Source organism: Pan paniscus, chromosome 7 (assembly GCF_029289425.2).
Source record: "Pan paniscus chromosome 7, NHGRI_mPanPan1-v2.0_pri, whole genome shotgun sequence".
NCBI classification, from domain to species: domain Eukaryota; kingdom Metazoa; phylum Chordata; class Mammalia; order Primates; family Hominidae; genus Pan; species Pan paniscus.
The window spans coordinates 114,966,929-114,980,555 of NC_073256.2; the positions used below are offsets into that span (position 1 = coordinate 114,966,929).

The window sequence follows — 13,627 nt, forward strand, 5'->3', positions numbered from 1 at the left end:
ACCACTCCTACATTCTTGATTTTGATTCATTTCTTTGGCTGGATTTCAATGTCCAATGGTTTTGTTCATGAAAGGCTTACTTCTATATCTTTTACACACTAGATTCTAAGTACTACTTTCCCTCTGTCTTTTCATATTTGAGAAAGCTTGCTTGTTGACTTTATAACTGAACAGTTTTGTTGGACTACACTTTTTTTTAACAGGCTTAATTCGCTTTATTTTACTTGTATAAAAACCTTATGTTGTAGCCACAGCTGGAGCCTGGGTCCTCTGCACGTAGACTCTGGCGTGGGTCTTGACAAGGTGGTCAGTGAATTCCTGATAGGGAGACTTGGTGAATACAGCCTCCTTCCAGAGGTCGGGGGTCAGGTAGCTGCAGGTCTTGGAGATGGCATCAAAGGTGGCCTTGGCGAAGTTGCCCAGGGTGGCATTGCAGCCCCCAGCTGAGGTGTGGCAGTCATGGATACCGGCCATCAGCAGCAGCTTCTTAGCTACTGGGGTCGAGGCGATGCCAGTGCCCCGGGTGCAGGGATGAGGTGCACCAGCACAGGGCCGCAGCGGCCTGTCACCTTGCAAGGGACGGTGTGGGGCTTGCCGAACTTGTTTCCCCAGTAGCCTCTGTGCACGGGGACAATGGAGACGTTGGCCAGGATCATGGACCCTCAGATGGCAGTGGCTACCTCCTCGGAGCACTTAACACCCAGACCGACGTGGCCACTGTAGTCCCCTGTGGCCACCAACGCCTTGAACCTGGTGCACTGGCCAGCACGGGTCTGCTTCTGCACCAGCATAATCTTCAAAACCTCATGCTTGAGAGAGGCCCCCAGGAAAAAGTCAATCATCTCAGACTCCTCGATGGGCAGGGAGAAGAGATAGATCTCCTCCAGGGACTTGATCTTCATGTCTTTGACCAGGCTGGCACAGCTTGGTGATGGGCATCCATTCTTTGTCCTTGGCCTTGCCTCCACAAGCTCTGCGGCCTCAGACACTTCCGCCGCCGATCATGGCAGCAACCCCGGCCGGGGATGCCACTGCCGCAGCCTCCACAGAAGACTCCGCTGTTCCCCATCCCAGAGCCCCTTCCTCTCTCCGCTGTCCCAGCGCCATCTACCATTTGGTGTTTTCTCGGAGAAGAAGTGGGCTACACTTTTTTGTCCTCAGAAGTTAGTGGATATTGCTCCATTCCCTTCTGTATCACAAGATTTTTCATTAGATTTTTTCATTCGATTTAGAGGCAGATGATTTAATCTGACTTTATTTTGCCACTTGCATTCAGAGATTTCTTTGCTTTTTATATTGTCAAATTTTATATACTTACATAATGTAAGGATGTAAAATACCTAGAGAACTATTACCAATACATAACTTTTTTAAAAGCAAAAAATCTCCATCCTGTTTATTGCTCTGAAATAAACGTTCCTCAGAACTGCTACTGTATGATAGTTAAAGAGCCAGCATAGACCTCAGCCCCCAAACTCCAGACCCTGACAGACCTGTATTGGAGATCCCAACTCTGCCACTCACTAGTTGTGGGATAACTGAGCAAGTTACCTAATGCTTAGTTACTTTTAATGGCAAAACACAATTACTTTTGCACCAACCTAATATTAAAAAGGGGATGATAATAATACCTACCTCATCAGTTGTGAGGATTAAATGAAATAATGCACACTAAATGCTTGCCACAGTGCCTGGCATGGAACCCACCTATTTTCTAGGTTTTGCATGCTGCTTCCCCTCTCCGTGACGCAGGCCATGGAAAAGAAATTTTTTGAATTAAAGGAAATTTAAAGGTTATCTTATCCAAGCCTCTCACATCACAAAAGACGAATTAAGATCATGAGAAATTGCATCAGATATATTATACCTACTCCTCAATACCCTGACACTGGAATTAGATTCTTGATCAATGGGCATGAACATTCTGATCCTTGTGAAGGGGCATTTCTCATTGTAAATTATTAACTAGGTATCCAATTTATTAAAAACACAACAAAATCATTTCAACAGGACCTGTGACAACAACCTGAGACCTCTGAATCTAGGTCCGGTGTACTTTCCACTAATTGACAGCTTCACTTACATTATTAAAGGAACTATCTTCAATCCCATGAAGGATTACAAAAATATTTATATAAAGAAGTGTAAAATTTTAAAAATAAAGAAATAGGCCGGGCGCAGTGGCTCACGCCTGTAATCTCAGCACTTTGGGAGGCCAAGGCAGGCGGATCACTTGAGGTCAGGAGTTTGAGACCAGCCTGGCCAACATGGTGAAACTCCATCTCTACTAAAAATACAAAAAGTAGCCAGGCATAGTAGCATGTGCCTGTAGTCCCAGCTACTCAGGAGGCTGAGGCAAGAGAATCGTTTAAACCTGGGAGACAGAGGTTGCAGTGAGACGAGATCGTGCCACTGCACTCTAGCCTGGACAACAGAGCGAGACTCAGTCTCAGATAAATAAATAAATAAATAAATAGCCAGGTGTAGTGGCTCATTGCCTGTAATCCCAGCAGTTTGGGAGGCCGAGGTGGGAGGACTGCTTGAGCCCGGGAGGACTGCTTGTGCCCGGGAGTTCAAGACTAGCCTGGATAATATAGCGAGACCTTGTCTCTATTAAAAAAAAAAAAAAAAAACCTTAAAAACAAAACTTAGCCAAGCGTGGTGGCACCCCGGCAGAAACACGCCTAAGCCCAGGAGGCAGAGGTTGCAGTGAGCAGAGATCATGCCAATGCCCTCCCAGCCTGGGCAACAGAGCAAGCACCCTGCCTCAAAAATAAATAAATAAATAAATAAATAATTTTTTATAAAAAGAAATAAAGAAATGTTATTGGGGTTTTTAAAAATATGTTAAAGTAGATAAGGAGACATATCATTAAATATCCAAACTGTTCAAAAGATACAGGACTCTCACAGAGTTACACTAAGCTTGTGAAGACTTAGCTACTAAAAAGAAGAAAAAGAAATATATATATATAAAAAGATACACTAAGTAGCCGGGCGCAGTGGCTCACGCCTGTAATGCCAGCACTTTGGGAGGTGGAGGTGGGCGGATCACAAGGTCAGCAGATCGAGACCATCCTGGCTAACACAGTGAAATGCCGTCTCTACTAAAAATACAAAAAAATCAGCTGGGCGTGGTGGTGGGAGCCTGTACTCCCAGCTACTCCGGAGGCTGAGGCAGGAGAATGGCATGAACCCAGGAGGTGGAGCTTGCAGTGAGTGAGCCGAGATTGCGCCACTGCACTACAGCCTGGGGGACAGAGTAAGACTCTGTCTAAAAAAAACAAATAAATAAAAAACAAGAAGATACACTAAGCTAATGAAAGTCTTACCTTTGTCCATACCCACTGGTATAAAAGTTTTAACGCAAATTTATAATTCATCATAAGATATGCATTTAAAGGTCACAGTACTAAAAATGTAATGTGATTAGCTCAAAAAAAGTAATGAATCCTTAGAGGAAAAAAATATTTAATATCTTAGACCACAGTGACTTGCACCATCCTAATAATGTACATTGCTTCCAACCCAAACGTTCTCAGCCTAAAAGGCGTTAGAGAAGGAGCAGCCTTGGGGAATACATTTCACTACATAAAGCTCCTGTGCCACTCCAGCTTCTTTGGTGCACCGCCACCAGGCACTCTCCTTCTTGCAACTCAACACCCAAACCCTGCCCTCCTCAGCTCACACCCTAAAAATGGCCCCTGGTCGTTCAGATTGTATTGTTGTTGATATTCTTGTCTCAGTTATTCCAGCCTGAAATATAGATGCCATTAATTCAAATTTTTCTTACTCCTAATGTGACAACCAGTTAATCAGATAAACAGGTCAGCTTTAAATGGTTAAGAGATAAAGGAAACTAAGGCCAGGCGCGGTGGCTCACCCCTGTAATCCCAACACTTTGGGACCTCAGGTGGATCACCTGAGGTCAGGAGTTCAAGGCCAGCCTGGCCAACATGCAGAAACCTGTCTCTACTAAAAATATAAAAATTAGCTGGGTGTGGTGGTGGGCACCTGTAATCCCAGCTACTCAGGAGGATGGGGCAGGAGAATCACTTGAACCCAGGAGGCGGAGGTTGCAGTGAGCTGAGATTGCACCATTTGCACTCTAGCCTGGGCGACAAGAGCGAAACTTCATCTAAAAAAAAAAAAAGAGAGAGAGATAAAGGAGACTAGAGATACAACATCCCACTCCCTTCCCCTCTCTGGAAATATATATGAGTAAGACTGAAGCTTTCAGAGATGGCGACTTCATCTTTATTGCTTAACCTAAAGAAATGCCTTCTGTGGTTAAAAAAAAAATTATTGCTACAGGAGCCAGAAGAAAGCCATGGCATCCCATACTTGTTAGAGGTAACTGAGGGCTATAGTAGACTACTACAATAAACATGAGCAGAGCATGGTGGCTCACATCTGTAACCCCAGCACTTTGAGAGGCCATGGTGGGAGGATCCCTTGAGGCCAGGAGTTCAAGACCATTCTGGGCAACATGGTGAGACCTTGTCTCTACAAAATTAAAAAATTAGCCAGGTATGGTGGCACGCATCTGTGGTCCCAGCTATCAGGAGGCTGAGGTGGGAGGATTGCTTAAGCCTAGGAGGTTGAGGCTGCAGTGATCTGTGACAGCGCCACTGCACTCGAGCCTGGGTGACAAAGTGAGACCCTGTCTCAAAAAAATAAAAATAAAAATAAAGAAATAGAATATGTCTGGGTGAAATTTGGAGTACTCCTCAAAGAAGCCCCAAACATATGGCTACTTAGTCCTGGTCTGTCATCAAACATCCGAAGCCACAGTGGCTCTAGTATTGCAGGAGATGGCCACCCGCAGGCACTCCCTTACCACCTGCTGAGGTTCTGCTGCTCCCAAATGGACCAGAGCAGAGAAGTATCATGTGACATCATTTCCTTGCTGTGCTAGGACCCCTGACATTTCTGATCATCCTTTTCTCTGGGCCACTTGGACCCAGGCTGGGACTCCACGCTTCTTGGCCCTTCACTTGCTCACAGTCTGCACTCTTCTTCCCCTTCCCAGTCAGGGGTGACAATGCTACAACTGAGCATTGGCCAGGAGATTGGAGAATGCTGCTTCCCTCCAGAGCAGCTCTGACTAAGGTGAGCATTGGCATTGCCTGACAGCAATGACTTGCCTGTGCTCAAAGTACTTTCTAAGGCTCAACAGAGATACCCTATTTAGAAAGTATTGAAATCCACTACATTCTACACTTAACTTAAAAGCTGGCCACTCAAAGCCTCTAGCTTTCTCAGAAATGCTGATTCAACCATAAAATTTCAGAACAACAAATAAGCCAGAAATTTCCTTACAGATAGGTTGTTCATTACTTTCATATAAAGTTATGTGACTCTTAAGTGAATTCAAAGGCCAAATCTTCGAAAGTCAAGATCCATAGAATAAATAAAACAGTTATTATACTTCATTTACACTTAGTTTTTGACAATATATTTTCAGCATTTGCTGATGATGCATAAGGTTGCTTTTGTTTTCTTCTTCACAATTGAACATGCAGTCAAGCAGCTTAGTCCAACAAGCAGTAATTTGAGACTAAAGAGTCATAACTTTTGGCATGCCAAATTCATACTTCACATATTCCCTTAAGAAATAGAATTCATAGCCAGGCATGGTGGTGTGCACCTGTAGTCCCAGCTACTCAAGAGGCTGAGGTGGGAAGATGCCTTGAGCCCAAGAGGTTGAGGCTGCAGTGAGCCATGATCATGCCACTGCACTCCAGCCTGGGTGACAGAGTAAGACCCTGTCTCAAAAATAAAAATAAATTAAATAAAATAAATAAACAGAACCTGGCTGGGTGTGGTGGCTCACACCTGTAATCCCAACACTTTGGGAGGTCGAGGCAGGAGGACTGCTTGAGGCCAGGGATTCAAGAACCAGCCTGGGCAACAAAGCGAGACCTCGTCTCTACAAAAAAAAAAAAAAAAAAAAAAAAAATTAATTAGCTGGGCCCACTGGCGAGTACCTATAGTCCCAGCTACCTGGGAGGCTGATGCAAAAGGATCCTTTGAGCCCAGGAATTCGAGGTTGCAGTGAGTTATGATTGTACCACTTCACTCCAGTCTATGTGACAGAGTGAGACCCTGTCTCAAAAAGAAGAAAGAAGAAGACGAAGAGAAAGAAGAAGGAGGAGGAGGAGGAGAAGGAGGAGGAGGAGGAGGAGGGGGAAGAGGAGAGCAGAACTGACATGCAACTTCTGGGTTATGCCCCTTAAATGGATAACATGTCTTTTTATTCTACTTTGCCTTCTCCCATCTTGCTGCCTGGAACTTGGACATGGCAACAAACCATCTAGGACCAAACAGATGAGGCTAATATTTTAGGGACACTTGAACGGCAGCATGGAAGAGCCAACAAACATATCAGCATTATTTGAGAAAGGAATCAGACTATTAAATGAGAAATAAAATTCTTTTTTATTATTTTTAAAACTCTACCCCTGAGTGACATATTAGAGAAATAACATTCTATCCTGTTTAAATTTTTGTTGTCTTTGTTGAAACGCTAAAACTTTATCATCCTAATTGAAATGTCTTGCAATTTCAAAGTCACATTTAGAATTCATGTTTTTGTTACTAATTGCTATTTCATTTTCACTAATTGTTACAGAGTATTTAAGGCAAGGAGCAATAAAACATTCAAAGAATTATACAAATTTTTATACAAAGATAGTAACTTTACTAAAATTGATGGGCATTAACATGATGCAGTAGTTCAAAATGGTCATTATATCAGCTAATTATAAAAGTTCTAACCCAGTGAGCAAATCCTTTTCTCAAGGATTTGTGAGTAGGCAGCATTTAAATGCTGCCTACTCATAAAGAACATTAACACAGTCTGGAAGGGGAGTGTGTCTAAACACTGAATTTGGTTTTTGCCCTTTTGGAGCAGCTAGGGCAAAGGCTAGAAGAAAGCATTCCAATCATTCATAATAAGTAATTTCTTGGGGCTAACTCCTATGAGCAGATGTTATCCAGCTACTCTAAATCTATATTTAACAATCTTTTGAGTTTCAGGCTTTGTTTTTTGTTTTTGTTTTTGTTTTTGTTTTGAGACAGAGTCTCACCCTGTCACCCAGGCTGGAGTGCAGTGGCTGCGATCTCAGCTCACTGCAACCACCACCTCCCAGGTTCAAGCAATTCTCCTGCCTCAGCTTCCTTAGTAGCTAGGGCTACAGGTGCATGCCACCATTGCTGGTTATTTTTTGTATTTTTAGTAGAGAGGGGGTTTCACCATGTTGCCCAGGCTGGTCTCGAACCCCTGACCTCAAGTGATCTACCCGCCTCAGCCTCCCAAAGTGCTGGGATTACAGGCGTGAGACACCACATCTGGCCTTCAGTTTCAGTTTTAAAGTTAGCTAAGAATAGTCTGTTCATAGAGATATGTTCAAAAGAAATGTTCATAAGAGTTATATTCAAAAAGTTCAAGAAAACTGAAATTATTGTAATTATGAGCTCTTTCAGAAAATAGATTGCCATTAGATGCAAATTTCCATTCATAAATAACTCAGCTAGAGAACTGAGAAAGTTAGTTTTGAGTCATTCTCTCAGGATTATAAATACAAGGAAGAAGTGAAGACAAGAGAAATAATCTTGAAATAAAGAGCACTAGTACCTAGAAGTTTCATGTCATTGTGATGCCCAACATGAGCATAATTTCTTTTTCTTTTTCTTTTTTTTTAGACAGAGTCTTGCTCTGTAGCCCAGGTTGCAGTGCAATGGTGCAGTCTCGGCTCACTGCAACTTCACCTTCTGTGTTCAAACAATTCTCCTGCCTCAGCCTCCCGAGTAGCTGGGACAACAGGTGCCCACTACCACGTCCAGCTAAACTTTTGTATTTTTAGTAGAGACAGGGTTTCGCTATGTTGGTCAGGCAGGTCTCAAACTCCTGACCTCAAGTGATCTGACCGCCTTGGCCTCCCAAGTGCTGGGATTACAGGCGTGAGCCACCACGCCCAGCCAATGACCATATTTCTATTTCTACTATAGCTACCACAAATAAAAGAAGTAGTATTACTAGGAGAGGTGGGCGCAGTGTAATCTCACCACTTTGTAATACCTGTAATCTCAACACTTTGGGAGGCTGAGGTGGGAGGACTGGTTGAGCCAAGGAGTTCGAGACCAGCCTGGGAAACATAGGGAGACCTGGTCTCTACAAAAATAAAAAAAATTAGTCAGGCGTCGTGCCATGCGCCTGTGGTCCCAGCTACTTGGGCAGCTGAGATAGGAGGATCACTTGGGCCTGGGAGGTCGAGGCTGCTGTGAGCCATGATTGCACCACTGCACTCCAGCCTGGGTGACAGAAGGAGGCCCTCTCTCAAAAAAAAAATAATAATAATAAAAAAGAAAAATAAAAAAAGAAATGTGTATTTCTAGCCCTTATAATTTTCTTTGTTGTCGTTGCTTTGGGACAGGATTTTACTCGATCGCTCTATCGGGCTGGAGTGCAGTGGCGCCATCATAGCTCACTGCAGCCTCGACCTCCACGGGCTCAAGTGATCCTCCCATATCAGCCTCCCAAGTAGCAGGGACTACAGGCATGCACCACCTTATCCAGCTAATTTTTTTTGTATTTTGTAGAGACAGGGTTTCACCCTGTTGTCCAGGCTGATCTTGAACTCCTGAGCTCAAGTCATCTGCCCACCTCAGCCTCCCAAAGTGCTGGGATTACAAGTGTGAGCCACCTTGCCCAGCCTAGTGCTTATAATTCTCTTTGGGCTACCAAAGTAGGGTAAGAGTGGTAAGAATACAGGGTCCCTGAATGTTGCTGGAGGGGAGAGAAATCACATCTTAGAGAACATTCAGGGAACATCTGGGAGAGGCTATGAGAACATTCAGTTTTACAAATCATGAATAAGTCCTAAATTAATGACAGTAATCTCATTTCAAAGTGAGGATTAGTAGTAATGAACTAACTTTTCTCAGTTTCTCTATTTTCACTAATAGGACAGTGATCACCAGGTCACTTAGTCACAGAGCATTACACACCCATAGATTCTTCTCTCCACTTTATCCCACTTCTGTCACTACTTATTGCCATTCATTGTCAGCCTTTCTCTTCATTCCCACCACCATTGAATGAATTTAGGTACTTGGGGTACTTCACATCTCAGATCACTGAGATAGCCTTCTTTGCACCCACTTTCCAATACCACATTCACTAATTCATTCATTCAATACATATTTACATGAATAGGCACTGCAGTAAGTGCTGTGAGTACCATATTATACAAGTCAGACACCCTTCCTGCCCCAGTGGAGCATATGTTCTAGCAAGAGATGCTGGCAAACTAGTTTTATTACATACTTGTCCTCAGAGACTATAGAATAGTCCTGGATCTTATCCTATGTTATTAACTGCAGTGTATCCTCCCACTCACAAATTCATATTTTGAAGTCCTAACCCCTCAATGTGACTATATTTAGAGATACAGTCTTTAAGCTTATATGAGTTCATAAGGGTGGGTCCCTAATCTGACACCACTGATGTCCTCATAGGAAGAGGAAGAGACCCCAGGGACCTCTCTGTCTCTCTTTCTCTCCAAGGACACACAAAGGAAAGGCCATGTGAGGACATGGCAAGAAGGCAGCCATCTGCAAGCCAAGGAGAGAGGCCAGGAGAAACTAATCCTGGAGGCATCTTGATCTTGGACTTCCAGCTTCCAGAACTGTGAGAAAATCAATGTCTGCTGTTTAAACCACCCAGTCTGTGGTATTCTGTTATGGCAGCCTGAATTAATATATCCTGTTACTCTTGTTCACACCAGACTTAAGCACTATTCTCTATTACCATCCCTCAGCTCCTGTTAAGTAAAATTCTCCAAAGGCAGGCTTTTTCTTCTTCTTTCTTCTTCCCCTTCTCCTTCTCCTTCTTCCTCTTCTTTTTTCCTTTTTTTTTTGAGACAGCGTCTGGCTCTGTCACCCAGCTGGAGTGCAGTGGCACAATCTTGGCTCACTGCTGCCTTGACCTCCCAGACTAAAGCAATTCTACCACCTCAGCTTCCCAAGTAAGCTGGGACCACAGGTGCACAACACTACCACACCCTACTTAACTTTTTTATTTTTTGTAGAGGCGGGGTTTCGCCCATGTTGCCTAGGCTGGTCCCAAACTCCTGGGCTTAAATGATCCTCCCGCCTCAGCCTCCCAAATATGCTGGGATTCCAGGCATGAGCCACTGTATCAGCCTTTTTTTTTTTTTTCTGAGACAGGGCCTCACTCCATAGCCCAAGCTGGAGTGCAGTGGTGCGATCTCAGCTCACTGCATCCTTGATTTCCCAGGGGCTCAGGTGATCCTCCCACCTCTGCCTCCCCAGTAGCTAGGACTACAGGTGCACACCACCACGCCTGGCTAATTTTTTGTATTTTTTGTAAAGACAGAGTCTCCCTATGTTGCCCAGGCTAGTCTCGAGCTCCCAGGTTCAAGTGATCCGCCCTCCTTGGCCTCCCAAAGTGTTGGGATTACAGGTGTAAACCACCATATCCGGTCAATAGGGAGTGTTCTTATTTTAGTTGTAGACAAAGTACACACTACCTGCACTTTGGGAAGCCAAGGAAGGAGAACTGCTCGAGGCCAGGAGTTTGAGACCAGCCTGGGAAACATAGCAAGACTTCGTCTCTACAAAAAATTTTAAAAACTAGCCAGTCCTGGTGGTGCACACCTATAGTCCCAGCTACTCAGGAGGCTACAGCAGAAGGATCACTGGAACTCAGGAGGTCAAGTCTGCAGTGAGCTGTGATGGCACCATTGCACTCCAGCCTAGGTAAGACCCAGAGTGAGACCCTGTCTCTAAAAAAATAGAAAAAGGAAGGAAATGTGAAGTATAAAGGCCATGGTCCATAGCAATTCTGAAATGCAACTCAGCAAATATTGGAAGTTCTTTAATTAGGTTTCAGTGTATGGAAATAATTTTCTGTGGATCTTGGCTCCACCCTCTATGCTCCTGGTTCTGCCTTCTGAGTCTCCCTTCCTTTTTCATGAAAGGTGTAAAGTTTGATGCTCAGTGGTTTTCTTATGCTGCTTCCTGCTAATAGAATTTTGGAAGTTCAATGACTTCTTTTCATTTGCTACTCTTTCTGTCCCTTTCAGTCCAAACTGGCAGTGTTTTTGGTGATGCAATTTTCTTAAAAACTTTGTAGGCCTTCTGTGAATTTCATTGGCATTCACTCCATTGGATAAAAGCCACATCCAAAAATCTCATCTAGGTAAGATCTTTTTCTACCTTGGGCTCCTGTTGATTTTGCTGAGAACAATGTCCTTAAACTTCCTAGAAGACCTGTGGTTTCACTGAAAAGGTCCTTGAGGCACACTCTTAGTCTCTTTCAAGGGCCTTTTATGTAACTGAATACTGATTCGTTCATCTTTCTGAGATTTTAACAAAAGGCTACATAGTCACACCTCCAACATTTCCTCTGCCATTCATTTTTCTTTTTTTTCCTTTTTTTCTTTTTTTTTTTTTTTCAGGGTCTCACTCTGTTGCCCAGGCTGGAGGGCAGTGGTGAAATCACAGCTCATCATAGTAATCTCAAACTCCTGGGCTCAAGAGATCCTCCTGCCTTAGCCTCCCAAGTAACTGGGATTACAGATGCTCACTACCATACCCAGCTAATTTTTATTTTTTGTAGAGATGGAGTCTTGCTATGTTGCCCAGGCTAGTCTCAAACTTCTGGGCTCAAGCAATCCTCCCACCTCAGCCTCCCAAAATGCTGGGATTACAGGCATGAGTCACCATGCCCAGCCTCTCTGCCATTTTTCTTGACAGTGCTTGGAAGCCATTTCTTGTTCTAGCATATTCTCCGCTCTGAAGAGACTGAGTATTTTCAAAATCATCAAGTCCTAACTCCTTTTGTTTCATAGTTCTCTCCATTTATTTCTCTCCTCTCATATTTTGCTATAAATATTAAGAAGAAATCCAGTGGGGCCTTCAACACTTTGCTTTGAAATATCCATTCCTACAAAAGCAAACCCAGGACTCACATGTTCTGCTTTCCACATAATTGCAGGAGACATTTGACTACATTTTCTGCCATTACATAACAAAGATATATACCTTCCTCCAGTTTCTAAAAACATGCTCCTCATTTCCTTTTGAACTTGGGAGTGTTTCTAAAGTCCATAAAGTCCTTTAAAGTCTTTAAAGTTTCTATTAACAGTATGTTCAAGCAATTTGGACTTTATCATTCTCCTCAAAATTATTCCACCTTCTTACTATTCCCTGGTTTCAAAGCTACTTCCACATATTTTGGTATTTTTTATAGCAGCATTGCACTCCCAGGTACCATAATACTAAAACCAGTTCTCTCTCACTATGTAACAATGTTACCACAAATTTAGCAGCTTAAAACAAACGCACATTTACTATTTCATAGTTTTTGTGAGTCAGGAATATGGGAAGAGCTGTGCCTGCTCCTTTCTTTTCGGGTCTCTGAGAAAGTGTTAGCCAGGACTGGGGAGTCATCTGATGACCAACCAGGTAGTGATCTGTTTCCAAACGCATGATGTTGCCAGCGGGATTCAGTTCTTTCTGGGTCACTAGGCTGAGGGTCTTTCTTCCTTGCTGGCTGCTGGTAGGAGGTCACCCTCAGTTCTTGCTACATGGGCCTCTTCTGATGGATATTTACTTTGCCAAAGCCAGCAAGGGAAAGAGAAAAATAGTCTACTAGCAAGATAGGAGCACCAATTTTATGTAACATCATGATGGAAGTGACATCCCATCTCCTTTTGCCGTATTTTATTGGTTACAGCAAGCCATAGTTTCCTCACATATGCATGGGGACAGGATTACACAAGGATATAAATACTAGAAGGTAGGGGTAACTGGCAGAAATCCGAGAGTCTTTCTGCCACAAGATACTAACTGATGGCCGGGTACGGTGGCTCACGCCTGTAATCCCAGCATTTTGGGAGGTTGAGGCTGGCGGATCACCTGAGGTCGGCAGTTCACGACCAGCCTGACCAACATGGTGAAACCCCGTCTCTACTAAAAATACAAAATTAGCTGTGCGTGGTGGCACATGCCTGTAATCCCAGCTACTCGGGAGGCTGAGGCAGGAGAATCGCTTGAACCCAGGAGATGGAGGTTGCAGTGAGCCAAGATCACGCCATTGCACTCCAGCCTGGGCAACAAGAGCTAAACTCCATCTCAAAAAAAAAAAAAAAAAAAAAACTAATTGATGCATTAAATTAGAGAAACAGCTTTGCGCCATGTGTAAATGCTATTAGTCTTTTTTATTCACATTAACATTAATATAAACTATTCTTTCAAATATAGTCTGAGCACCTACCAGGTGCTAGGCATTATGCTAAGTATAGGATATGGTACAAAGGTGAGCAAAAACAGACACAGTTCCTGTCCTCATGAAAATTCTAGTCAGAAGGAGAGAGAAAATAGTTACGTGAATAAATGTGAAATTATGATTTTCACAAATACTATGAAAGTTTATGATACTATGAAAATCCGTAGGATGAGGAAATGACCTGATCTAGTGGTTGGGCACAGCTTCCGGGAGAAAATGACATTTCATTTGAGATATAAAAAATGAGCAAGAACAAACTAGAAAAAGCAAGGAAATAAATTCCATGCATTCAGAAGATCATGTAGGTAC

The 13,627-nt window shown here is 43.3% G+C and overlaps 1 pseudogene; it reads right to left on the reverse strand.

Moving 5' to 3' along the window:
• Positions 1-237: 237 nt before the first annotated feature.
• Positions 238-1,066, reverse strand: LOC100975462 (small ribosomal subunit protein uS5-like; annotated as a pseudogene).
• Between the last annotated feature and the right edge of the window lie 12,561 nt (positions 1,067-13,627).